This window comes from Pinus tabuliformis, chromosome 3_1 (genome assembly GCF_031772625.1).
Source record: "Pinus tabuliformis cultivar Carrire ecotype Pingquan chromosome 3_1, CPIR1, whole genome shotgun sequence".
In the NCBI taxonomy this organism is placed as follows: Eukaryota; Viridiplantae; Streptophyta; class Pinopsida; order Pinales; family Pinaceae; genus Pinus; species Pinus tabuliformis.
Genome location: NC_142301.1, coordinates 840006217 through 840034095, shown reverse-complemented (window position 1 = coordinate 840034095; position 27879 = coordinate 840006217).

Genomic DNA, 27879 nt, shown 5'->3' with positions numbered 1-27879 from the left:
ATGTTATGGTTGTAGTCTTGTTGCCTTTTCGTTGACATTTTCTAATCACCTTCTACAAAATGATCATAGCATTGCGTTATCTAAAAGCCTCTAAATTGTTAGATAGTGCAATTTCTCCTGCTAGTTCATGTCATTTATTGTAGTCAAACCAAGTAGCTTTGGTGGCCCATTTTCAAAATCACAAATGGTTCGTTCAAGCAATGGGTAAATCCACAATGACACTTGTATTTATAGTTAAATTTGCATGTGTTTAAGGCTAAATGCATTGTTTAGACCCATGTAGATGTTGATGATTCCTTCCTTAGCAAACAATGTTTGAGAATGTTATGGTAGTACTTTTGTTGTCTTGATATCTTTGTTGACATTTGCTAATCACCTTCTACAAAATAAGCATAGAATTTTTCTATCTCAAAGCCTCTAAATTGTTAGATAGTGTAACTTCTCTTGCTAGTTCGTGTTATCTAGAAAGCTCTAGAAGAGTCTTAATTTTTAATGTTAGTTAGTGATCCATATATCTCTAGAAGAACCCTAATTTTTCAAAGTTAACTATGTTAAATTATTTAGATCTAGATAAATACTCTATAGATATTTCTAGAGAATTACCCATACATTTTTTTAAAAGAAATTATATGTATAGATATGTATTTTATGAATTAAATGAATCATAAATTTCTAGGCCCAGTCACTTTCTGGATTGATCATTTTGTTGGTTATTTATTTTATTGTCTTTTTTTCTCTTTCTGAGTTTGTCATGGTATCAAAGAAGGCTTAAGTTTATTTGAAGATAGGAAAGTAGGATTATTCCAATCTAGGGAGAAAAATGTGTAGACGTTGAGCTAGTAATTGGACAATGGATAAGATTTTAGTGTGAGAGAGAAACAATGTAATACCTACCCCACATTTATCTGCTTTCACAATCTCTCCAAGATAAACATTATTTGAGAGTTACTATGACATGATCTCAAAACCAAGTTCTTGTTATGGAAGTGGGGTCTACTAACTAGAAACTTACTGAAACCTCTTAGGAACATTACATCACCTAGGTGTCAGAGAACAACCGCTGGTGATCAGACCCTAACCCACAACTTCTCTTTTTACCAGACTCTACCTCCTAGTCAAATGCATGCTGAGTTATGCATGCAGATGGAAATATATAGCTGCATGCACAGGCCTTCCTCCATTTGGTTGTAGCCAAAATTTACCAGTTTAAAGGGTGTGACTAGAAAACATGCTCGATATTTTTAGGTCCAGTTCAGGCCATCTTCCCAAAACTGCCTAGAATTCTCCAGAATTACCTTAATCACCTATAGAAAGCTTGATTTGGTTGTACTGACTCATTTCCTACTCAAACTTATCAAATAAATGAGAATCATTTAGAAAAACGCTTTGTGGTCAAGGTACCTGTAGGTCATAAATGCTTAGTTTCATCAGAGAATCACCAAGAAGGCTTGCTTCCCTCTCTTACTAGCCACAATAGCATACATTAGCCTATGCATTCATATAAAGTAGCCAATAAATCATTAAACCATGTAATGGATTCATAACAAGAGTACATCATAAAATAGGAAATACACCATGCATATAACCAACACTTAACCATAATAGAACCATGACAAACTAGTCATGAAATCATACATAAAATCACAACTTGTGCTCATTATTCTTAATAATAATCAATACATAATAACATATGAAAATTCCAACCAAGCCAGGGACTTCCATGTACTACCTGACCATAGATTGGGTTGAATCAAATATTTCTTTCAGCCAATCACTCCAGTGCCATATTCCAAGAATGAATTTGGGATCTCATGGGATAAACCAAAATATAACCAACTAGGGCATACAGAGGCTAAACCACCTCAACCTTCAACCAAAATGATTTCACCTAAACTAGTCCAGAAATCCCCAAACCAACACAAGCTTGGGTGCCTCAAAATTTCCTCACCATAGCCAGAGGAATTTCCCTGTCTCCACCCACCTATCAAGGACTTCCCAAAGAAAACCATCTCCACCCCAACCCTTGAGAATTTCCTCAGACCACCTCTCCTGGATCCGAAATATTCTAGTAACCCAAAGCTAAACTAGGAATTAATCCCATCACATGATGACTATTGAGGAAATGGAAAGGATAGGTTGAAACCACTATCCATCCAAGCTAATGACAACAAACTAACATGTAAACCAAATGCATGAACCATGCATTCAAATACCAGCAAGGAAATCACACATGCAATCTATTACCTGAAAAATCTTCCTAGTATAGATGCTCCTCCAATATTTTCCTTGTGCTCCCTTAATTTCCTTTGGCTGTCCTTTTCTTTCTTGCTTGTGTCCAAGTGCTCTCTCTCTCTCCCACCTTGGAGTTTAATTTTTGAAACTGATCAAAAGCTTAGCAAAAACTGTCAAAAGTTGTCAATTGTTTCTCAAGTTCCTTTTTATCATTAATGTCTAGCATCTCTTCCTTTCCTTTTCCTCCTTTTATTTCATTTTCCTTTATTTTCTCTCTAATTTCCCTTACATGCATATTCTTGTCTCTTCATATTCCTTTTCTCCAAATTTCCTTTATTTCTTTCACTAAATTTCCATTTATTGCCTTTTTCCTTTTCCAATGCCAATGCCAATTTCCATAGCCATTAATTAACCACAAGTTATACCCACTCTAATATTTTTCCCTCCATTCAACTTGGAATGCGTGTCCCATGACCTTGGTCTTATTTCTTCCTTTATAATGTCCTTTCCATTACATGGAAAATAAACTTGGGGCTCTTACAAATCCCTCTCCCTTGGGGGAACACCATCCTTGGTGTTCTATGACACTTATGACCAACAAACCATTCAAAACAAAACATATTTCTTATTGGAGCTTTATAACACAACTCGATGTGGTATTTACAATGACACACACACACACACACACACACACACACACACACACACACATACACCAAAAACTCATTTGCTTCAACTAGAAAATAAAGAAGGATACAATACCTGCATCTGATCAACCATGTCCCATGTAGCTTCATCGGGACCAAAGTGATTCCACTACACTTTAACTTGCTCTATTTCTTGATTCTAGAGTATGAAATGTTTCCACTGCAATATGCATTATGGCTTTGGCTGGAACTCTCCCTTTGGTTCCACTTGCAATATAGACCAATCAATCGCATGATCAACTTCATGTGCATATCTTTTAATCAATAAAACATGGAAAACATCATGGACATTGATTGATGGCAGAAAAGCAGGTTTGTAGGCCATTGTTCCAATCCTCTCAAGGATCTTAAAAGGCTCGCAATGCCGATGTGCCAACTTGGCACATGACCCAATATTCAAGGATCTCTTCTTGGGCTTGATGTGAAAATACACATGCTCCCCAGGCTGAAACTCCTTTAATGTTCTACGTTGATCCGAATAACTCTTATGCATATCCTATGCTACCTTTAAATTCCTCTTAATAACCCGCATGTCTTTCTCCATGTCTGCCAAAATATCCACGACTACCCCATGCACGGGGGGGGTTATAGGGGGGCGGAATTTGTTCTTGTACGTTGCGTCGGGCACTGTATGGGGTGGTAGCCCCCCTGTACGAGGTTTAGACAATGCCTTGGGAAATTTTTGTTTAGATAGTATATTAGGTGGGCAGACCTACATGTGGTTCTGTGCATGGATTTCACACATGGTTTTGGGCACTATGGTTTTCAGTCCATGGTATTTTGTAGATTTGGTCAAGGGAACTATGGTTATGTTTTAATCCAAGGTTAATGGATTGGGGTTTATGGATGCTTCGACATGTATATATATAAATTGTAACATTAAAAGGAACATAATGAAAAATCAATCTAGTAGTGCCGTTTTTGGGATCTAAAGGAAAATCTCTGTGTATATTTGTTTTATGTTTTGTTTTCTTGCCATTGTTTATTCTTTGTTTTTAGAATTTGTATGCAAGTAATTTTTGTATGGGGCTAAAAACTGCACTGAGGAATTAGAATGAACCCATACATACCAATCCCCCTGTTAGTTATATCGAATGATTTTCCACCTCTGAATATGTCCCCTATATCTGACCTGTATCATGACTGAGACCTACTACCATATGCCCCATTAATCTTCTCTTCTTGTTCTTGACTAATCCTCAGCTATCCCTATCTCTGCAAGTTTGACAAACTCTGAAGGATCATTGCATTGACCTCTGCCCGCTTTTCCCCAGCCCTTGCAATCCTTTCCTAGCCCTCAACCAACCTATAATTATAGGCCTTGCAATTTCTGATTTCTACCTTTAAACTCCTTGTTGCTCAATTGATCTGTAGGGAGAGTCACATGAATTGTATTCCACCATTTTTCTCATCATCTCTGATCCTCTTCTTCCTAAAAACATGCCATGTCAGATAAACCAAATAGATACCATAATCAAAGTTATACCTCAATTATGTTCAGGGGAGGTCTCATCTGCAAAATCAATCCAAATTAGCAGGATACATGTATAATCATAATCATATCAATATACCGACATCATGCATGATAATACCAACTATATACAATGACCTCGTGCATGATACCCAAAACCATGAAAATTCATGCATAACAACATGCATCTAGCCCATATGATCTAAGTGTTTGAACCATGCTCTTATACCAATCTATGGTATTTGATATCACCCAAAAAGAATGGAACCTACTTTGATACTAATCTGTAACCACCCCTCCCACATTTACCCACTTTCATTGGCTTGTCAGGTTAAACATGAGATGAGGGCTACTATGACATGACTCAACCTCCTAACTAAATTAAGGAAGTGGAATCTACAAACCAAAAATATATTAACCTTCCTCAAGAGTTGTAGGACCCATAAGAGCTAAACAACCACTCTAGGTGCCCAAATCCTGAGATAACTTGCCTTTTCAGTGATCTGGACTTCCATTCACTTGCATAAAAAGGCAATCCAGTGGCTATAACCCTCTTGTCACATGGATAACCCTGCCTCCTAGCAATTGCAGTCTAGATTTCTCAGTTTTGAGCATGCAACCTTGAAATTTGGGCCATTTTTTCAAGGCTAGTATCTAGACCTCTTCCAAAAACTTGATAGAACTTTCCAGAATGATGAATGAAACAAAGACAAATCCATTAATGAAAAACTTAGTTAAGAACTTGACCTAACCAATGTTAACCATGAAAGTCATTTCGTCAAATATATTACATTATGAACATGTAATATACAGGTCATAAATGCATATCTGAACATAGCGGTCTCATACTTATCTCAGAATCATCAAGAAGGTATAATTCCCTCTCAGAATAGATGCAATAACATCTATTAGGTCATGCAATCAATAACCATCCATTTACCAATCAAAACTTGATAAGAGCCATAACTAGAATCTGTCATAATACCATGCTTATAACCACCATATAACTAGAATAATAATAATGATAGAACAACCATCAAAGCCACATAATAACAAGTATATTTACTCATAAAATAAAATATTAAATTAGCTCTTATTAACATATGAAAATCCAAGTTATTCAGGGACTTCCACATACCACTCGACCATATATTTGGCTGAAACAAATCTTTCTTTTAGCCAATCACCCTCGTACCATATTCCAAAAATGAATATGGGATCTCATGGTATAAACCAATACATAAACAACCAAGGGAATCCAAATGTTAACCCAACTCCACCCTCACACTACCGTGATCTCACCTAAACTAGTATTGAGATCACAAAAATAAACCAAGCTTGGATGCCTCATAATTCCTTCACCATCCCTTGAGGAATTTCCTTGCCTCCACCCACCTGTTGAAGGATTCTTGGAGAAAACCACCTTCACCCACAACCCTTGGGATTTTCCTGAGAACACCTCATCTGGATCCAAAACCTTCTGACAATCCAAATCTCAACTAAGAATGAATCCCATCACACCGTGGCTATCCGGAAATGACAAGGCAAGGATGAAACCACTATCAAACAAGGTAAAACCCATGCTAGTGATAACAAATGAACGGAATAAACACATGCATGTACTATTCATGCCAAAAATAGCAAGGAAATCATATATGCAACTGGGTACTTGCAAGTAATCCCACTGTAGCTGCTTGATCCAACTCTTCCTTGCTTTCCTTTGCTTTATTTGTCCTTCCTTTGCCTTTCCTTACTTTCTTGCTTCCTCCTCTTGGTGCTCTTCTCCTCTCTGAAATCAACTCCTGAAACTAAATTGACAAAAGGCCCCAAACTGATGCTTTGATGCCTATAATTTCTTCATTTTCCCTATATTTTCCTTCAATTTCCTCCTCACATGCAACCTCTGACCTTTCATCTCCCTTTTCTCCTATTTTCCTTTATTTTCATATTTAAATGCTAATAATTGCCACTTTGTCTTTCCATAGTCTTTTCCAATGCCTTTTCCAATTTCCTTAGCCATAATAAATAACAAGTGATGCCCAATAGGATATATTCAACTTGGAATACGTGTCCCATGACCTTGGTATTATTTTTCCTTTATTAAATTTATTATGTGAACTTTTAACCCAAGGCCATTACAATTGGGTCTTATCATACTAGATTTTATATCTCATCCACCTTTAAAAACTGACAAAGATTGTTTGAGAATCCAAAGACATGGTTTCTTCAAAACCTAATACATCCACACATACCACTCTTTTCATTCATTTGAATTTGATTATAGGGTGCCTCTTCTTCAAAATTAGGCCTCAGATATTTTCTTAAGATTACATGTAATGTGTTTTCAATGCACAATCTTCATTCTACCGCAATATTCCTTGACCAAGCGTCGATATCTTCATTCGCACAATTTTGTTAAGGATTTAAGTGGACAATACCTATAATTTACGTATCCATCAATATATACTTGGAACATTGTTTAAAGAAGTGTGCTCTGCTCATCTCAAACCATCTAGAACTCATTAATCCTTTTTTAATCAGGGTGGTGTTGTGATTGGTATCTTGCTCCTTGACCTCTCTTTATAATTTTCTTAGTTCAACCTACTTCAAGAATGTCTGTAATGAAATTACCAAATCTCCTCTTAAACCATCACACCTATTTCTTTGTACTTTATATGCACCTTTGTACTCCCTAGTAATGTACAAGAACAATGTGCTCATATGCTCTATCAAGTAACCAATTACTCAATGTTGGTGTCATAGGAACGTATGCTAATAATTAGTCTCTGTACATGTAAAGGTTCCTTTTATTGTGCCAGGGTCTACACAATAATCTGTTGAGTTTAAAATAAAGGCTAATATAGGTCCAAACAAGCTACATATGCTAACTCAAGAAAAAAGACCATGTCTATGATTCACTGAGTTATTTCCTTTCATAACTCAATTTTACATTTGATCAGATTCTGCAGCAAAGAACTGAAGCCTATTTCTTAGTTCCTCTACTTGTGAAGACTCTGTAGCAATTACTCTTCCACTTTCATAATCATCAAAAGTATAATAAATTTCCACAAACCATGTATCTCATACAAGTTCAAAGGGATGAAATTGCACTTTAGAATGATTTGTCTAGTATCGAACTCAATTTGTGCTATGTCTTGTTGCACTGTTATTTTGATTGTTGGAACTCTCATATTTACTTATATTCTTGTTTTCAATAGATATTTTATCACCAACTCCATTCTCATGTAGAATCTCATTTGGTGTCGTCAGATATATGAAATCCACAAATCTTGGGAAATTAGCAAATTCCTTGTCCTCCACGCCCTTAATAGGATTTACTCGATTGGAATATTTTTCAAACTTGGGAAAACTTTAAGTCCCTTCACAAATGTAACTGTAACTAATGCATGGAAGTATGCCAATGCCACTGCTCTCCTTGAATAGATGGTGGACATTGAGAAACCTGATCTACTCTAAAAGACCTTTGCCATCAATGCCAACACTACTAAAACACACACACACACACACAATCTAAAAGGAACAATGGAAACACAAAAGAAAAGATTATTTTTCCAAATTCAACATAAACATTTACTATTACAATACTAAATAAATTTATACAACATGTGATATTCATAGGTAAAAAGAGAAAACACTAAATTACTATAATAAAAATATGCCAATTGTGATTTTTTACCCCGCTAAAGTCACATTATTCATTAAGACATTTTTATGTTTGTAGGAAATTAGTCAAAAAAATAATTTTTTAAATGACACCATTTATAGCATTAATGTTTTCATGCTCTATTAATAACCATGGAATATTTCCATACTATTTATCACTAAAGAATGATTTAAGTTTTCCATTGCATGATTGGCTTCCTAAATGTCACTTAAGACTTTGGCAATTTTATCTTTGTTATTCCTTCCATCTAGATTTTCCACAAGTATTATGTGTTGAGCATATACTCATACTTCTTGGGGGTGTGGTGTATCAAGATAAGACAATTTTTACTTATTTAAACATTTATGAACCATAAGAAAACAATCACATATAATATCTATTAGCTAACTAGTAGGGAACACAAGTTTTATGTCCAAATACGTCCAGGGGAAACCACGAAACTGCTTTTCATAATTTTTTGTAGGCACCAACCTACTATTACAAATATTTGTTGGCATCAAACTGCTAGAGACTTTAATCCTCACTAGTACAAAACCTGGTAGACATCAACCTACTCTTCTAGATCTTTGTAGTCACCAATTTATTGTCGAGACCAATCCCACTACTAAGCACCAACTTATCAAGAGACACCAATCTCTTTGTGTGTGTAGTTATCTTCCCAAAACTTGCTAATTTTTACCTCTTCCTAAGATAAAACTTGTGTAGCATGCCCCATATTTAATTTTTTATATTTGATTCTAAAATTTTTACTTGAGTTACTTTGGTATGCCTCCTCAAATGTCTACAAATTTCATAGTCTGAAGTGTCCCCAAAAAGCATTGTAACGAAAATGCCATGATCATTCTTTCAAAATTGATTTCAGTACCTTTCACAAATATTAACTTCTGTAAGATATATCTCCAATAGTGAACTAGAAAATGAAATTTTCATCACATGTACCTTGATTTGTTTTCTGAATATTCTCAAAATTTCACGATATAATTCTTCATATAAAGAAAATTATATCAAAAGTTTCAAGTTCTCTCATTTAAAATTGATTTACGTACCATTCAAAAACACTAAATTCCATAGGGTACATCTCAAAATTTATAGTGAACCAAAATATAATTTTTTTACCAAACATACCTTGTGATTCTTTCTCACTCTTCTTTGAATTTCATGACCTAAAACATACCTAAAAAGAAATTATAGTGTAAATACCTAGTTGAATAATTTGAAATAAATTTTACTACGATCACAAACTCTAAATTCCATAGTGTATATCTTCGAAAGTACAATGAACCAAAATATGAAATTTAATAAGATTTTCCCACTGATCTCTCCTTAAGATGCTCAAAATTTTACCATTTGAAGCATCATAGAAATGTTTTTATAAAGAAAATTCCATGAGCATTCACTCAACAAATTACATTTTTACACATACATGCGTTTCCCTTCCAATACTTCCTCATTTTGTATATTATCATAACCCTTCATGAAAAGACATCCTATTTAAAAAAGAAACATCAATTCATTAATTTAATAATTAATTCTCCTTATATTTCATTTTTCCAAATACAATGGGTAAAGACTATGGGCTTCCTAAACCATGGGTTGAAATGACTACATATACATATAAGCCCTTTAAAATCAATGGCAATAATTTATTCAACAATCTCCTCCTTTGTCATTGATAGAAATATTTCGATGAAACACATAATCCATTAGAAAAGAAAAAATTCTCCCATTTGTTGCAATAATTCCCCTTTAATATCAATGCCATCAATTTGTTTTAACATTGTGACATTCTTAACAATATACATTATATTAAACAAAATCACTGCTTTTAGGTTCTCATAATAAGAAAAGCTACTAAATTGATTGGATTATATTTTCATTAATGATCAAATTCCAATGCATTGACTTTTAAGAAACATAAATTAAATGATACTTGTTAAGTACAACTAAAACAATTGAATATAATTACAAACTATAACAAGTTACATATAATACGGAGGAAACAAAATATTACTTACCATGATGAGTCCTCTATAGTTGTCATGTCATTCTTTGTGATTTTATTAGATAGTATCATCCTTGCCATCAAAAATATAATTTTCATAAGTTTGATAAGTCTTATAATTTTTTGACTTAGTTACCGGAGAACCCATAGTAAAAACCATTTTTTGTCAACGTTTCAAATCCCAACAGGGATCCATCATCAAGACTTCTTGAATGTTGATAGTAGAAGAGCTTAACTGAGATATTTAAATAGTTATGAGGTAAGTTGATTTAAGGATGAGATGAAGGTCGGCTTGATTAATAATATTTATTATTATCTTTTCTAAGTTTTTATTGTAATTTTTAGTAATTTTTGAATAATGAGTTAATTTATTAATTTTAAAGTATTAAAAATTATTATTAATGGAATATGAAATAAATACTTAATCTTTAATCTTAATCAAATACTAAATCTCAAATATTATTATTATTAATCAATATTAAGAGATTATTATTATTAATCAATATTAAGATTTAGTTATATTATTGATTAATAATAATAATCTCTTAATATTGATTAATAATAATAATTTAAGATTTAGTATTTGATTAAGATTAAGGATTAAGTATTTATTTCATATTCCATTAATAATAATTTTTAATACTTTAAAATTAATAAATTAACTCATTATTCAAAAATTACTAAAAATTACAATAAAAACTTAGAAAAGATAATAATAAATATTATTAATCAAGCCGACCTTCATCTCATCGTTAAATCAACTTATCTCATAACTGTTTAAATATCTCAGTTAAACTCTTCTACTATCAACTTTCAAGAAGTCCTGATGATGGTCCCTGTTGGGATTTGAAACGTTGACAAAAAATGGTTTTTACTGTGGGTTCTCTGGTAACTAAGTCAAAAGATATAAACCACAGATGTCTAAAATCCAAAGTCTTATAATTATTAGAGATGAAGTGATTATATTCATCAAGTATATTCTCTCCTAAAATTTTATTACTATGATATCTCTTTTTGAAACCTGTTGACGGCTCGGAATGTCCTTTCCTGAACATCAGGGAAACCACCTGGTCGGGAACTTGAATACCATTCCTTTTCTGTTTGGGATAGTGGTTCTGATTGGGGATATAGGGATCAGTTTCCCATTTAAATATATGATGGAGTTTGAGGTGCGATATAGATGGAGTGAAAGTGATTTGATAGAATAAATATGAATGCAAATAAATAAATAAATATCTATCTATCTACTTCTGTGATATCACTAACTTAGCATATGTGATTTTATACAGATTTCTTTATAAATGAAAGACAATATAGATCAGCAAACATTTAATAGAGTTAAAACGAATTAAAGATAATTAAATTGATTAAACAATTAATCAATTTAATTGTTAAGCACATATGGCATAAAAATTATACCATTTCATACATACAACTAAAGATAACAATTAATACACTTTTCAATAGTGAAAAAGTGCTTAACTGAGTTGTGATATTGCATATAATAAAACAATAATTAAATTTGACTGACTTTTAAACATAAAACATAGCATCAATATAAAGATAATAGTACCACATATATCAATGCTCTGCTCATGGAAGAAGACAGTCTTTGGCCCGACTTTTCTATTAAAATTATCAAATAAATACAGAAGTGCAAGTTCCCTGAATCTTCTTACAAAAATTTTGAACACCTTCTCTAAAGACATGAGAGGGTGTTTATAAATAGAAGTTATAATATCAAAATAGAAAATGCATATTTTGTTGAGGAGGTTAACAAAACACTCCTCAAAATAGAGAACAAAAAGCCAAAAATAGCTTTAGTTTTAATAAGAAACTAAATATGGGAAGTTGACTGCTCTCCCATTTGCTTTCGTAACATGTAAATAGCCTCCATCGACTTCAATTATGGGGGATGAGATGGCCTGACCCACATCTGTCTCACAAGGAAGGCATCTAAAAGAGGTGGGAGCATGTATTCAGTTGTATTAACAAGGTTGTGAAGAACCAACCATTGACCATAGGGCTTTACCAAGAATTGCTGATGATATTCAAGATTTAACTTAGGTAATTTCTTGATGTTATCTTCTTTTTCATTAGATTTGTTACGCCAATACTCTATGTGCGTTTGAGTATTTGGCAGGCATTCTTCTTGGCACTCAGTAATAAGATTATCATCTGTTAGACTTGCTCTAACAATTTTGGTAACTTGGCATGCTAGGTCTCTCGCTTTGTAAATCGCTTCTTCGGCTTGATTTAATATAATATCCCAAACTCTTAAAAGAAGATATTTGTATGATTCTTGTATTTTGGGAAGATTTGCTTTCATTCCATCTATACTGTCTTTCCAAGTGATGAAATCAGAAATCTTGCTGTTGATATCTTCATAGTATGTTCTTAATTTAGATATTTGATTAGTCAATGAGTCACTGTTTTTGTAGACGTCATTGATGATCTTCAATTTCTTACTGAAGTTCACTTATTGTTGGGCGAGGAGAGAATTGATCTCCCTGACTTCTTTTCTAAATCCTTCAATATCAATGTCCCTCTGTATCTGAGTTATTTTAAGTTGAAGTTGGTCAATCTGTGCATTTCAGTTCTGAATATCAACTTCGTTTTGAACTTTCAATTGATTAAACTCAATTTGTAACTTTGACAACTTGAGTTTCCATTTCCACTCAATATCATGTCTTGAATTACGTAATGTTTGTTCTAATTGCAAGATTTTTTCATCGTTCTCTTTAACCAGTTGTTGAACCTCAATAGCTTTGAAAATGGTGGTTGTAGCATAGGCTCCTGCATATTGTGAAAGATTAGCTAAATCATCAGACAAATTAGCTTGATAATATTTCCATACCACATCTAATGGGACGCTTCCAGGAAGAAGTTTAGGAGAATGTTCCATTCTTCTTTTCTTCTTTGTTGACTAACGAAAGCACGATGTTCAGGACTATAGAAAATAGTAAGAGGTGGAATCTCTTCTACTCTGAGAACAATCTCGGAGGAGGGGACTAGTGGGATAACTTCTTTATCCATTATTTGACTTGATGAGTCATTTGCAGGAGACTTTGTCTTGCTGGCTACAAGAGTCTTATCTATCTACATTGAAGTTGAATCCTGCACTTCCTTCTCTTGTGTGCTATCTAATTCTTTGTTGAATTGATCCTAGATTTTATCGAGCTCACTAGTAGACAAGAGATCTTCTATTTGTTTCTCTGAGAGTGCAGTAGTGGGTATCTTTTATGTTTCCTTTGTAGACGGCGGCAAAGACTTTCATGTAGGCAATTCTGGCTGTAAAGCAATCAGGCATTCAAAAGGAAGTTTTTGTAGCCTTTTATTTCTATATTCTTGGAATAAGACAAAATCCTTGGGCCCTAGTCAAATTTGTGCTAAATGTTCCACCTGTCTATATGACTCACATGTCTCAAACAAATCATCAAAGTAATCAGATTCATGAACACATGGCCTTATTTTAAACTAAGTGGTGAAATCATGAATGACCTTTTTAGGGTCATACTGTCTAGGAGGAATAGTGGGGACTTGCATGCCCTTAATTTATTTGATTTCTAGGACAACACGATTGTAATTGTCAAGAGCATAGACTCCACATTGAATAGGAAATTGTGGCCAAATATCCTTTTTGGAGTCTTTCAAGACTTTAGTCACACCATGGCCTACGGTCTGATAGGCAATTTCCGGGCTAGAAGCTTATTGGGAACATAAATAGGAAGAACATGTGGGGCCGCAAGACTCCCAAATACTCTGACATAAGTAAAATTCTCTTCAGTAAACCAACTTCCAATAGCAATGAAGTCTTTTGTGTCTTCTTGAGACAACCTGGGGGAATTTTGATAAAAAATTGCTTTGTAGAGAGGCCACATTACTTTATTGCAAATTTTGTAAAAATGAGGCTGGTACTTAGATTCCCATAGGATATCATGATATAAGTGAATTGGTGTAGGATTTTCGAGTGTTGGTTTCCATCCCATTGAAGGAAAATCAAAAGAGAAACAAATGACATCCATAATATACGCACTCATATAAAAAATTGGCACGTTTCTCTCTGAAACATTGTTCTTTTGCCTATATTATAAGATTTTGGATGCAATATTGTTGGACAAGATAGTAGCCCAATCCATAACTTTAGAATTAGAAGCAGGTTGAATCAAAGGAACCCATTCAACTATAAATTTTTGTGTGTTCAGAGAACCAAACAGTCTACATATCATAGTAGCAGCATAACAGAACGGATTGGAAAGAGAAGCTAAAGAATACATACCCTTACTATCATGCTTGTGCTTGCTTGGGTCTTGTCTCCATTGTCTAATGGGATCTGACTCTAATTTTTTCTTCTTTGCAAACCTTTTAAGAAACTGCTTGTTGTAAATCTTCTGGGGGTTTAGAAAATGATACATTATCTTCAAATCTGCAGCTTTGAAAGATCCTACTAACTTTTGCCTTGATGTCAAGAATGTCCTGTCTTTGATATTCACATTATCAATCATCCACTTGATCATATCTACGTAGGGTAGGATTTTAGGTTGCGCAACAATTCAGTGAAGAAAGGAATTGGTGACATCAGAGAAGGTAGCCTCATATGATGATGAGGCGTCAGTTGTTGCTTGCTTGACCGCTACTACCCTGGGGCTTTCTTATTCAAATAGATTATACATTGATTCCCAGGAGGAAGTACCAGAATCCAGCTTGCATGTAGTGTCTATGAATAATGGAGCCATATCTATTGCTTCTGGTTTGGACTGAGTTACTTCTGTTTGAACAAACAACCCTTTTCCTTTCTTTCCTACTTTGGACATTTCAACAGAATGTCATTTATTAGTATTAGCCTGCAGAAAGGAAACACAGAGGAATGTTTTAGATCTCCAAGGACGAAAGGACACGCGGGATAAATACATATGTTTCAAATAACAACTTGCCAATTAAATCAATTTCGTCAAACGAGGGACATTAAAACTGTTAGATTTGAAATTTAATGAAAATATAAGTACACACGGATCCTCATTAAGTGGAGCTTAGTCAACAATTTCGCATCACAAATCTTCTTTGGAAGTATTTCGTTTGAAGTGACGTTGTGATCTACGATGTGCGATTTGCGATATGTAATATTGCATACATCGAATCAGAGATCAGGCAGTGTTTCCTTTCTATCACAGTTGCAAAAAAGAGATGTATGAGCTAATAAAGAGCCGATAGGGATGTGCGATACACGATCTACGATGATGACTTGTCTCTGGGGTGGGTCAGATGAAGCTTTATGTGCGGGAGAGCGTTTTCCTTTATTTTCTTCATTTTATTGAGAGAAGATTTATTTGCGAAGGATATTTCACATCGCAACATTTGATAACGGATATTATCATGGCTTCTAAACATTTGCGATGCATGATTTTATTTAAAAAGTAAACCTAAGTTATTCAACTAGGACTTAAACCTAAAAGATAACCGAAAATGACATATTTTGCTCTTTTTGGAATTTTGGAATATAAATCTATTGTGATTAATTTATTTATTATAAAACCTAGAGAAACAAATTAAAAGGTTCCCCATTATTTAAATGTTTTAACTATAAATAATAGGGGATTATTAGGTACCACAACAAAACCACATATAGGATACGAAATATTTCCCTTTGTTTGTAGACCTAAATGATATATAATAGCACCAAATATAGTATACCAAACAATTCAAAATTATGCATGGAATAATAAAGAATATATATTGTTAAAGAATTAATACTTTACATATCACAATAATGTGTTATACCTAGGTATCATGAATTTTCAATGTTCTTATTATGTGGAATTGAAAATTACTAATTTGGAGACGTCATACATAGTGATTCCAACATGTAACTTAAAAAAAAATTGATTCAATATGTATCTCCACATCTTTAATTTGATACTTACTTGAAAATGTACATTTGTTACCTTGTATATATAAGAAATTATACAACAAACAATTAAAATGAAACAGTAAGATAAAAAAATTATTTAATAGTAAGAATAGTTAGTGCCAACATTCCTTGCTCCCTCTCTATTTACATTTAGTGACACATGTTAGTGTTTATAACAAAAGTATGCCCCACTAAGTAAATGGATTTGAGCTCTCTAAATGGATTGACATCATCATCCATCAATTAAATCCTAACATCGTGAGGATTGTCTTTTAAAAATGGGCCATCTTACCTCATGTTTCTAAACGTGAAACCATTTGCAAGCATTCTACATCATCTTCACTTTTTTTATGTGCACGATAATTTGTAAATTGTGCAAGGTGTTTTCCCCTAAACAATTATTGAAAACCATAAATTATGAGGATATGATGAAGAACCTTATCACACACCTTTTTTTATCACATTTCCATTTCAATACCTACTAATGCTACATATAGGGCATGGAAGTGTCATTCCATCCTTTACATAATATATAATATGATTATTAGGATGTGCATCAATTTTTTGACACTTTGTTCGTATATTACTCATCACAATGCATATTAGGGGAATTTTGATGTAAAAATGAGCCTCAAAACAAAAAATATACTAACAAAAATAAACTTTAAAATGACTAGTTGTAACAACCCCTGATTGATTTTCCATGTAAATAAAATAAGAATAAGGTCATGGGACACATATTCCAAGCTAAATGGTAGGTAAAACATTATAGTGGGCAACACTTGTGGCTTATTTATGGCTATGGAAATTGGAAAAGGCTGAGTGGCAATAAATGACAGTTAATTATGAAAATAAAGGAAAATAGGAGAAAAGGAAGGTGAAGAGACACAAATTTGCATGCAAGGGAAAATAAAGGAAAATGAAGGAAAATGAGACATCAATAATAAAAAGGCATCAGAGAAATAGTTCACAACTTTTGTCAGTTCAGTTTTGACTCTCTTTTTTCATTCTCTCATTATCTCATACTCTTGCACATTTAGAGAATTCTTGGAGCACCCTTGGAGCACTCTAGCATTTCTTGGATTAGGGAAAGAAAGTAAAGGAAATTAGGGAGTGCAAGGAGATATTTGGATCAACAACTTGTAACCACCCTCCTCCCACACTTACCCAAGCTTACTGGTCCGCTGTGCTAAATATGTGATGCAGAGTTACTATGATATGACTCAACTCCCTAAGTGCAGTTAAGGAAGTGGAATCGATGAGCCAACACTTTATAGACCTCCCTCAGGTGCTCCAGGAGCCCCAGGAGCTAATCCACCACCCCAGGTTCCTAACCTTTCAATTAATTAAATCCCTAGTTGCTCCCATGACATGGAAATGGATGTGAATGGGACCCTCCAGTCACTAACACAATGCCTGCAAGGGAGAGAATGCAATCTTTTTTAGCCAGTTCTATGTCGGAGGCTGTGACATTTAAGCCACTTTTTCAGGGCTAATATCCAAACCACTGCCCGAAACTTGATGAGACTTTCCAAGACAATAAAGACACTAAGGCAAAGCCTTTAACAAAAAACTTGATCAAGGACTTGACTTAACCAAACCCAACCATGATAGGCATTTTGTCAAATAGATCATGAACATGTAATCTACAGGTCATAACAACATATTTGAGCATAGGGGTCTCATACTTATCTGATATCGCTAAGAAGCATTGATTCCATATCACAATAGTTGAAATGTCATATATTAGGTCATATATCCATTTTTCATTCATTTACTAATCAAAACATGACGAAGAGTTACTATGATATGACTCAACTCCCTAAGTTCAGTTAAGGAAGTGGAACCAATGAGCCAACACTTTATAGACCTCCCTCAGGTGCTATGGGACCCCCAGGAGCTACTCCACCACCCTAGGTTCCTAACCTTTCAATGAATTAAACCCCCAGTTTCTCCCATGACATGGATATGGATGTGAATGGGACCCTCCAGTCACTAACACAATGCTTGCAAGGGAGAGACTGCAGTCTTTTTCAGCTAGTTCTGTGCCAGAGACTGTGACATTTAAGCCACTGTTTTAGGGCTAGTCTCCAAACCACTACCTGAAACTTGATGAGACTTTCTAAGACAATAAATGACACTAAGGCAAATCCTCTAACAAAAAACTTGATCAAGGACTTGACCTAACCAATCCCAACCATGACAGGCATTTCGTTAAACAAATCATGAACATGTAATCTACAAGTCATAACAACATATTTGAGCATAGGGGTCTCATACTTATCTGAGAATCGCTAAGAAGAATTGATGCCCTATAACAATAACTGAAATGTCATATATTAGGTCATATATCCATTGTTCATTCATTTACTAATCAAAACATGATGGAGAGTTACGGTGATATGACTCAACTCCCTAAATGTAGTTAAGGAAGTGGAATAGATGAGCCAACACTTTACAGGCCTCCCTCAGGTGCTACAGGACCCCAAGAGCTAATCCACCACCCCAGGTTCCTAACCTTTCAATTAATTAAACCCCCAGTTGATCCCATGACATGGACATGGATGTGAATGGGACCCTTCAGTCATTAACACAATGCCTGCAAGGGAGAGACTGCAGTCTTTTTCAGCCAGTTTTGTGCCAGAGACTGTGACATTTAAACCACTTTTTAAGGGCTAGTCTCCAAACCACTGCCCGAATATTGATGATACTTTTTAAGACAATAAATGATACTAAGGAAAATCCTCTAATAAAAAACTTGATGAAGTACTTGACCTAACCAAGCCCAACCATGACAGACATTTCGTCAAACAGATCATGAACATGTAATCCACAAGTCATAACAACATATTTGAGCATAGGGGTCTCATACTTATCTAAGAATTGCTAAGAAGAATTGATGCCCTATCACAATAGCTGAAATGTCATATATTAGGTCTTATATCCATTGTTCATTCATTTACTAATCAAAACATGACAAGAGCCAAACATCATCACTTTCATAAAACATGCTCATAACCAACATATAACCAACATAATAACAATGATAAAACAACCATCAAGATCATATAATAACAAGTAAATTTACTGATAAATAACAAGAGGAAAATAAATCTTATTAACATATTCAAAATACAACTAGGTCTAGGGCTTCCACATACCACCCAACCATAGACTAGGCTGAACTAAATATCTCCTTTAGCCAGTCACCCCCATGCCATATTCCAAGCATGAATGTGGGATCTCATGGAATAAACCAACCAAAACAAAACTAAGTCTTCTAGAGGCCAAACCATCTCAACCCTCAACTAGTGATTCCACTTCACAGTTGGACATCACTAACCATCACCAGATTGGTCTCTACCCAAGCTCTCAAGGGCTCAAGAGAATTTGTTCCAACCCAAATTCCAAGACTAGTAACTCAACCCATGGCTGCAATCAGGCTCCAGAGCGTTTGTCCAACCTAGGCTCCAAAACTAGTAACTCAACCCACCAAGGGCTCTAGAGCATTTTTCCAATCAAGGCTCCATGAATAGTAACACAAACCAAGTTGTTACAGGGCTCCAGAGTGTTTGTCCAACCAAGGCTCCAGGACTAGTAACTCAACCCACCAAGGGCTCCAGAGCATTTGTCCAACCAAGGTTCTAGGAACTAGTAACTCAACCCACAGGCAAAGGAACATGAGCACCAACCAAAAAACAAAGGTAAACCCACAACACCATGGCTATCCAGGAAATGACAAGGCTAGGAAAAACCACCGTCAATCCAGGCAATTCTCCATGCCAGTTACATATCATAACCAAGAAACTACATGCATGCCTCATGCATACCAAATATAGAAAGGAAACCATACATGCAACTCGATACCTGCAAATAAATCCAAATGTAGACGATGATATCGCTGTCCCCTTGTGCTTTCATATTTCCTTTTCCTTCTTTCTCCAAATCCAAGTATCCCCACTCCTCCAAGAGTGCCCCAAGGAAACTCTAAGTGTCCAAGAGTATGAGAGTGAGAGAATAGAGAGATAGCTCCAACACTGAAGTGACAAAAGTTTATGAACTGGTACTTAGAAACCTTTTTTTATCAATGAGGCCTCCATTTTCTTCATTTTCCATTATTTTTCCTTTAATTTCCTTCTCACATACAACTTCTGACCTTTCACCTTCATTTTCTCCTAATTTCCATTATTTTCATAAATAAATTCCAAATAATGCCTCTTATCTTTCCAAAGCCTTTTCCAATTTCCTTAGCCATAATAAAACAAATGTACACCCGCTAGGGTATTTTTCCCACCATTCAACTTGAAATACGTGTCCCATGACCTTGGTCTTATATTTTTTACATGGATTTTTAACCAGGGCTGTTACACAACTACTGCTGGATTGCCTCGCATGTAACAGGTTGCATGTGTGATTTCCTTACTAGTTTGTGGATGCATGGTATACGCATATGGTTCCTTGGTTATGTGATCCAATCATTGGCATGGATATTTTCCTAGATTGACAATGGTTTCAGCCTTGCCTTGCCATTTTATAGATAGCCATGGTGTTGTGGGTTTCCTACTTGCTTTTTTGATTGGTGCTCAGGGCCTCTATGATTGTGGGTTGGAACAAACACTTTTGAGCCTTGGAACATATTGGGTTGAGTTACTAGTTCCTGGAGTGTACAAGTTGGGACAAATTCTCTGGAGTCTTGTGGGTTGAGTTACTAGTACTTGGAGCCGCAGTTTGAGACAAACACTCTAGAGCCCTGATTTCGTTGTGGGTTGAGTTACTAGTTCTTGGAGCCCTGGAAAAATTTGATTGAGACCGATCTGGTTGATGTTAATGACTTCTGAACCGCATATGTGAGATCATTGTGGTTGAGGGTTGAGGTGGTTTGGCCTCTAGAAGCCTTGGTTGATTTTATTTTGGTTTAACCCTTATGGTCCCACCTTCATGCTTGGAATATGACGTAGGGATGTTTGGTTGAAAGAGAAATTTGGTTCAACCCAATCTATGGTCGAGTGTTACATGGAAGGCCTTGACTTGGTTGACATTTTTATATGTTAATATGAAATATTTTCCTATTGGGATCTATGAGCATTTGTAGTGATTATGTTGGTGATGTTATGGCTAATTTACCATGGTTTCCATTTTGTTTACATGTTGAATATATGTTGGTTATATGATGTATTATATCTATGGCTCTTGACATGTTTTGATAAGTTATTGAATGGTTGATGAATACATGATCCAACAAGTGTAATTGCAACTAGCTAGAGAGGGCTTGGAGCCTTCTTGGTGATTCTCAAATGAAATTCAGAGATTTATGATCGAATATGCATTCATGACCTGTAGGTTTCACATTTACCATATGTTTGACGAAATTTCTATTAGGCATGTCTAGGACAAGTTCTTGCTTGAGTTTTGATTGGTTGGCCTTGTCATCGTCTTGTTTATGTTTTGTAGAAATTATGTTGTATATTTACAATTGCTCATGAAGTTTTAATCAAAATCAAAAGATACTAACCTACTCTACTTCTCTGCAGACATTAATTCACAATTTAGAACAAAAATCTCAGACATGCAAGAAGAAATAACACATGTTAACACCCAGGTTGTTCCCTTTGACTCCTGAGGGAATACGGCCGGGGTAACCACTAACCAAGCTTTGGATTACAGGTTCTAGCCTACCTGTAATCAGAGAGGGCTCTCTCTTTTAGTTTTAACTTTGTTTCTTTTTTGAATATTTTAGGCTAGCTATGAGATGGGAATTTTGTTTGAATTTTGGTTGCAGACTGTTGTTCAAGAAAGGACATGCAAATATCAAAGAGAGTTCAATCCATTGGGCATGTGGAGTCCAGAAATGAAAGTGTTTGATATATGTGATAAAGAGAGTTTCACTGCAGCGCCAGATGGATATTCATGATACAAACTTTGATTTTAGATAATAAACAATATAAATTACACCAATAAAAGGCAGTTAAGAGTTCTTTCACAGTGTAACAGAGAATAACAGACAAATCATAATCAGCAGCAAGTGAGAATTGCTGAATAAAGACTTATCATATGATTAGAGCAAACAGGAGCATTTAAGAATTCCTAGTTGCAGCTAACCCTGAAGAAAACATATTTAGTAGCAAGGATTGAGTTTAGGGTGTCTTTAATGGACAAATCCTGAACTAGTCTTTTACCTTTCTACCAAGATTAATCACCATACATCACAGACAGATTAAGTAAGAAGTGAAATACAAATACGGTTAGAAAACACTTATTGTATCATGCCATAACACGAGAATCCTGCAGCAGTCAATAGTTTCATCACATCATTTCTAGGCCAAAATCATTCCCTTGGAAACCAACAAATCCTTTGTATTATATCTTTAAGAGGAAATACAGCCGAGTTCTCTTGAACAAATGATTAACAACAACCCCCAATAAACTGTGCGGGGGTGCATATATACAAAATATCATAGAAATATCTCAATAGTGAGTTATTGCACAATAACTGCTCTTACCAACTTTCAAAGATATTTCTTACAAAATTAAAAGCTACTTTAATGAATATACAACAGCTGCTTGTTGTTTGTCAGAAGTTCTTGACTTTTGAGGGCAACTGGCTCTGCAGGGTGCTTTGCATTGATTCTGAATAATATGCCCTTTATTGCTTTGTCGTGCTGCAGCTATCTCAGCCCCGTCATCTGCATCTGTCGGTGTTGCTTTAGTGGCCAAATTTGTTTGCTGAGTTGGCTCTGTCCACTCCTCTCCAGTCATAGTGAATATACCAATTTTCTGAACATGATGACTTATGATTGATGTACAAAAGTTTGGTGAAAAATCTGTTTCTTCACAGCAATGTCTGTATCATGCTTGTCCACCATTCCTGAGTAGGCAACTGATGTCTCAAAATTGTGCCTAAGGTTTCATCTGCCTCAGTATATTTGTAGTAATTTGGAGGCACTTCAAATAGATGTCTAATCTCATTCATGATAAAAAACAAATTCTCTATTTTTTCATAGAGGCTCTGCCCAGATGCAGGCCCTGTTTCCTCTGGGGCACTTGATGCTGCAGTGATCTGATTGGTGGCATATGTATTTACCCTCTTGGCATAGTTTTCATGAGATAGTAGCCTACCTGCACTGGTTAATAAGCTGGGAAGGCCTCTGTTATGCAATGCTGTAAATTTCTCCATGAATTTGTTCACCTCTGTCTGCATTTCCTGGCACCTTCTATCCAATGTTTGCACATGATTTCTCAAAGTGAGCACCCTCTTTACTAGTAAAATGGTATCAGTTCTGTTAGAGATACCCATTGCTGCCAGTTGGGGGCCAGTGCGATTATTAAGGACATTGATCATCCTATTGGCTATCTCAGGCATATTGCCTAGAGATGCCCTTGCTCTTTGGCTTTCTTTTTGGGCCCTGCCTATGAGATCTATATGCTCATGGATGGTTTCAATATATTTCCATTGATCTGTTATAGACTGTCCAATATTGGCCCACATGACTTTCCTGATTTCAGCTACAACTTTATCAAGGGAGAGCTCTTTCTCCAGTTCTTTTATTTTCTTCTCAAGAGCCCTTACCTCTCTTGTTTTTCAGCTACACTTTGCTTTGATTTATCATATTTTTCATTAAGTGTAGTCAATTTTTCCTTGGCCTCATTTAGTTCTGCCATCTGGGCCTCCAAAGCTTGAAGTTCTTTCATCATATTTTGCATATCAAGGCTTGGCGTCTGTCCTGATGTTATTGCTGGTGCTGCTGCTGAAGGGCCTGCCTCTGGTGTTTGTCCTGTGGGAGGACTTATAATTTGAGGAGGTTCCTCAAGGTTAATTACTGGCTGAGGGGGCTGAGATATCTGCCCTCCTTCTTTCTGTTTCAGGGCTGCCTGTAATGCACCCTCTGTTGCTATCAATCGGCCTTCTGTTTCTACCAATTGTTTGTGTAGTGTCAACAGCATGGCCACTACATCTTGATCCTTTCTCTGCTGAGCAACATCTTCTGTTTGGGGGTGAAGGGTTGCTGGAAGTTTGACCATCTTCCTTAAAGCTGATATATCTTCATCTTTTTTCTTCATGAGTGCCTGCACGGCTTTAGGATCACTTGGGTCATGCCCAAGCTCTATAATGATATCTTCCAAAGACCTAATCCTGTTGTCTTTGGCCTGAGAAGAAGCTTTCTCCAATTCTAGTAGGGCAGTAGTATTATGGAGAGAGTTTTGCAGTTTGTGTGCTAAAAATGCTTTATCTGCAAGAGTGGAGTAGACCATCTGACCCATTTGCTTATGTAGCTCTATTTGGTCCATTGGGTGGATGTCTTTTGCAAATACTTCCAGGTTGGTTCTGATGTAATCTGCAGCTGACTGTGGCTGCAGCATGGTTGGCATGAAATGGCTCATAGTCATCTTCCCCTCTGCAATGTCATATGCGGACATGAGCCTCTGTTGATTGGTGGGAGCCATTTTGAGCAAGTGATTGTGAAGCTGGATTCTGACTGGCTCATTCCTAGCTTTTATATCCATGAATTATTTCTTGATTCCAGACTCTGCTCTTCTGTGCTGGCTTGAGGAGCTGACCTCTCCTCCAAGTGGTCTTTCTTGTTCCTGTTGGAAGGAACTGGCTGATGCTTCCATGCTAGGGGGGCCCATACCCATGGATGGTCCAATAGGCATCTCTTCTTCAGAAAAAGGATTTAATCTTTGCCTTTTCTCCCCTTGTTGACTTGCTGATGTAGTGAGGGGAGTTTCTTGCTGTCTATCCCTCTTCCTGGTTCTCTCTTCATTCAACGGGGTTTGGAGCACTGAGGTATCCACTGCTGTTTCCTGCCTTGGGGGCACACTTTCTTGAGCCTGTTGCTCTGTAGATACAGGGGCCTCAGCCATTTCTTCTTGTTGTTTGGTCTGCTCTTTCTGCTGTTCTGCTGTTGGGAGCGGCTGATCCTGCTCCATTTCTTTCCCTTTATCTGTGCTGGCTGCCTGAGGAGTAGTTTGAGCTACTTGCTAGGGGGCTGTAGAGGATGAGGCAGCTGCTCCAAGTTGAGTATGATAAGAAGAAGAAACCTGTCCACAATTTTCCAAGTCAGCTTCCTTCTCAAGTTTCTTTGCTTCTTTTTGTGCGATTTCCTCTTTAGTACTTGCCTCTTCTAGGGTGCCCTCTTTCCATCTTAATAGATTTGCATATTTTTCAATATGGGGCAACCTGACATGATAATAGCTAGCCAACTTATATTTGACCCTTCTAAGACTAATGAAGTGATTGGGATCATAGGGTATCCAGAGGAAACTGGTTTGCAACCCGAGGCGTTGCAGGATCTTATCTGCTTCTTGCCATGCCTCTTCTCTTTTATTATAAATAAATGGGCCTAGCTGGTTTCTGACTTTGAGTTGTACCTTCTTATTTTTGCTGTGGAAATGGACCATGTCTGCATTTCCAAATTGTCTGAAATATTCTAAAGCAAAAAGTCTCATAGGGACATATCTTGGTAACCTATATGGGGCTAACTCACAACCATATATTCTGATCACTGTATGGTGTTGGTAAAAGTACCAATCCCCAATGCTGTAGGCCTTTGAGAGCTAGAGGATCCTTTGCATCTCATCTGTCAATCTTGGAGGAGGAGAGCTCAACAACAAGGACATGACTGGATGGATAAACAGGTCTATGAACTCACAGTAGCTGTATGGTGAAAAAGATATGTGATGAAAGATTGAAGACCAAAATACCACAGACCTTTGGTTTCCCTGAGCATCAAACTTCTTGAGAGTAATAGGGAAGCTATCAGGCTGATAGAATAGGAACAAGTGATAGATGTAAGAAGTATATCTAAATATCCTTTCCCTCTCTAGATTCATCAATTGCTCGTGGATTTTATTGGCAATGTATGCAGCATAATCATAGTGAACAGAAGGAGGCTTTCTAGGGGAGAAGATAGACATCATGGCCAGAATGGTTTCATCAACATCCTCAGTTGATCTGTATCCCAGGACATAACTGATCATATCCACAAGCATTTTACCCAACTCATTGAGATATACATTTCCAATAGGGGGAGTCCTCACAGTTTGAGAGCCTGATTGAATGAATAATTGATTGATCTTTATAATTTGGGCACTGGACAGCTTGCCTCCTTGCTTGATCAAATCCATCATGGATAGAGGAGTTAGTGGCTTTGTAGTATGAAAGTGCAGCATTTGATTTATGGCCTCAGGGGTGACATGGAACAAAACTGAGCCTGATGGACTGAGGACAGTTCTCTAACATGGGTCATAGTTGGCACTGCATCGATGTATCAAGTCTGGGAGGATATTGACTTAAGGGAGATTGAAAATGGGCAAATTGGAGTCCCAAATCCCTAGAATATCATTTCCACTGAGATGTTTGGCTTTGAGATCATTGAGTACATGAATGTGGTATTTGTTGTAATCTGGGATTCCCTCTGCCATTTGGTAGTCTCTGTCAGCCAGGGGCAGCCATTCTAGCTCTCTTTGTGGGGCATTTAGAGGTGCAATGTTCAATGCTACCGGAGTTTCCATGGTCAATTGATAGTTTGAATTATATTTTGAACTTGTTTTTCTGGGCACAGCAACACAGAGCAATGAATTTTGCAGGAGCAGGGCAATTTGCAGAGAGGACAAGGTAGACAGAGGAGAAACTGAGTTGAATTGCTCCAGGGAGATATTCAAATGAGCAAATGATGGGTTTAAGGGTGGCCTTCCTGGTGGATTTGTCTAGCAAAGGCTTAGATTTGCGAATGCGCAAACAAATAGGGAATTTGTGGTAATTTGGCTCAATGCGGACACTCTGTGGGTAAATTTGAGCTTACAGTGGGAAATGGAACAGTGGTCACTGAGGATTCCAGGTAGTTACTGCGTTTTCTCCCTTTTTCTTGCTTATTTTGGTGAATTATGCAAAAACCACGGTGCACAGAGGGATACCGATAAATACCTGGGTTTAGTATGATAATGGCGTTGACATGCAGGTGAACTCACGACGCCAGCAGCAAGGAGTAGTCTTTGAAAGTTGGTGAGCAAGCAACGTGATCGCTCATGCAGGAGCACAGTGGGTATTTTTGCAAATAATGCGAAAAACTGACTTTTTCGGGCAAAATAGAAAAATTTGGCTTTTGGCGCGTTTTGTTGGATGACGTCATGGGTGGGGTCAGGTACGGAGTGGTGACGTGGCGGCCTGAGAGTGGTCCAGGTGGACGGGGGACGTGGCAGACAGCTCGGGGCGATGGTGGGTCGGGCGCTGACTCGGCAATGGCGTGGAGGTGACGTAGGGTCGACTGGGCGGGCGGTAAGCGGAAGGCCGGTAATATCGGACCGCTTAAGGTACGGGCGCGGTTTTGGCAGGAGGCCGCCCGATACAACGCAGGATTGACGCGTGTCCGAGCCCTGACGTCACCCTCTGACAGATTTCGGGCGCTAACGTACAGGCATCGGGGGTGGTCCGATATTGCTGTGGGCCGTCGGATGGGAGGGCCCAGATCCGGCGGTTGACGGGAAGCGGAGGTGATCGGATAATACGACGGGGAGCGGAGAATAAACAAATATTTTTTCTGGGAATGCGCGCCAGGGCGGGACTTTAGCTATTGGCGGGTTTTTGGGTTTTTCCAATGTTTTGTGGGTGAAAATGGGTTTATTGCTGTTTATTCACAACAAGGGGTTAGGGCTGTTAAACCAAGCGGATCTTGGTTTAATCCCAAGACATGATATTAGCGCTATTTTTTTTAGCGCTTTAATTTCTTTGCACTCTGACTTTTAGAACTATAAGGCTATATTGTCTAGGGGAAGGGATATATACATATTTTTGGGGTTTTTTATATACAATAGTAATATAATGATAGGGAAAAGGGGAATTAGGGAGTTAAGTAATAATAGGGTTAGTAGTTAGTA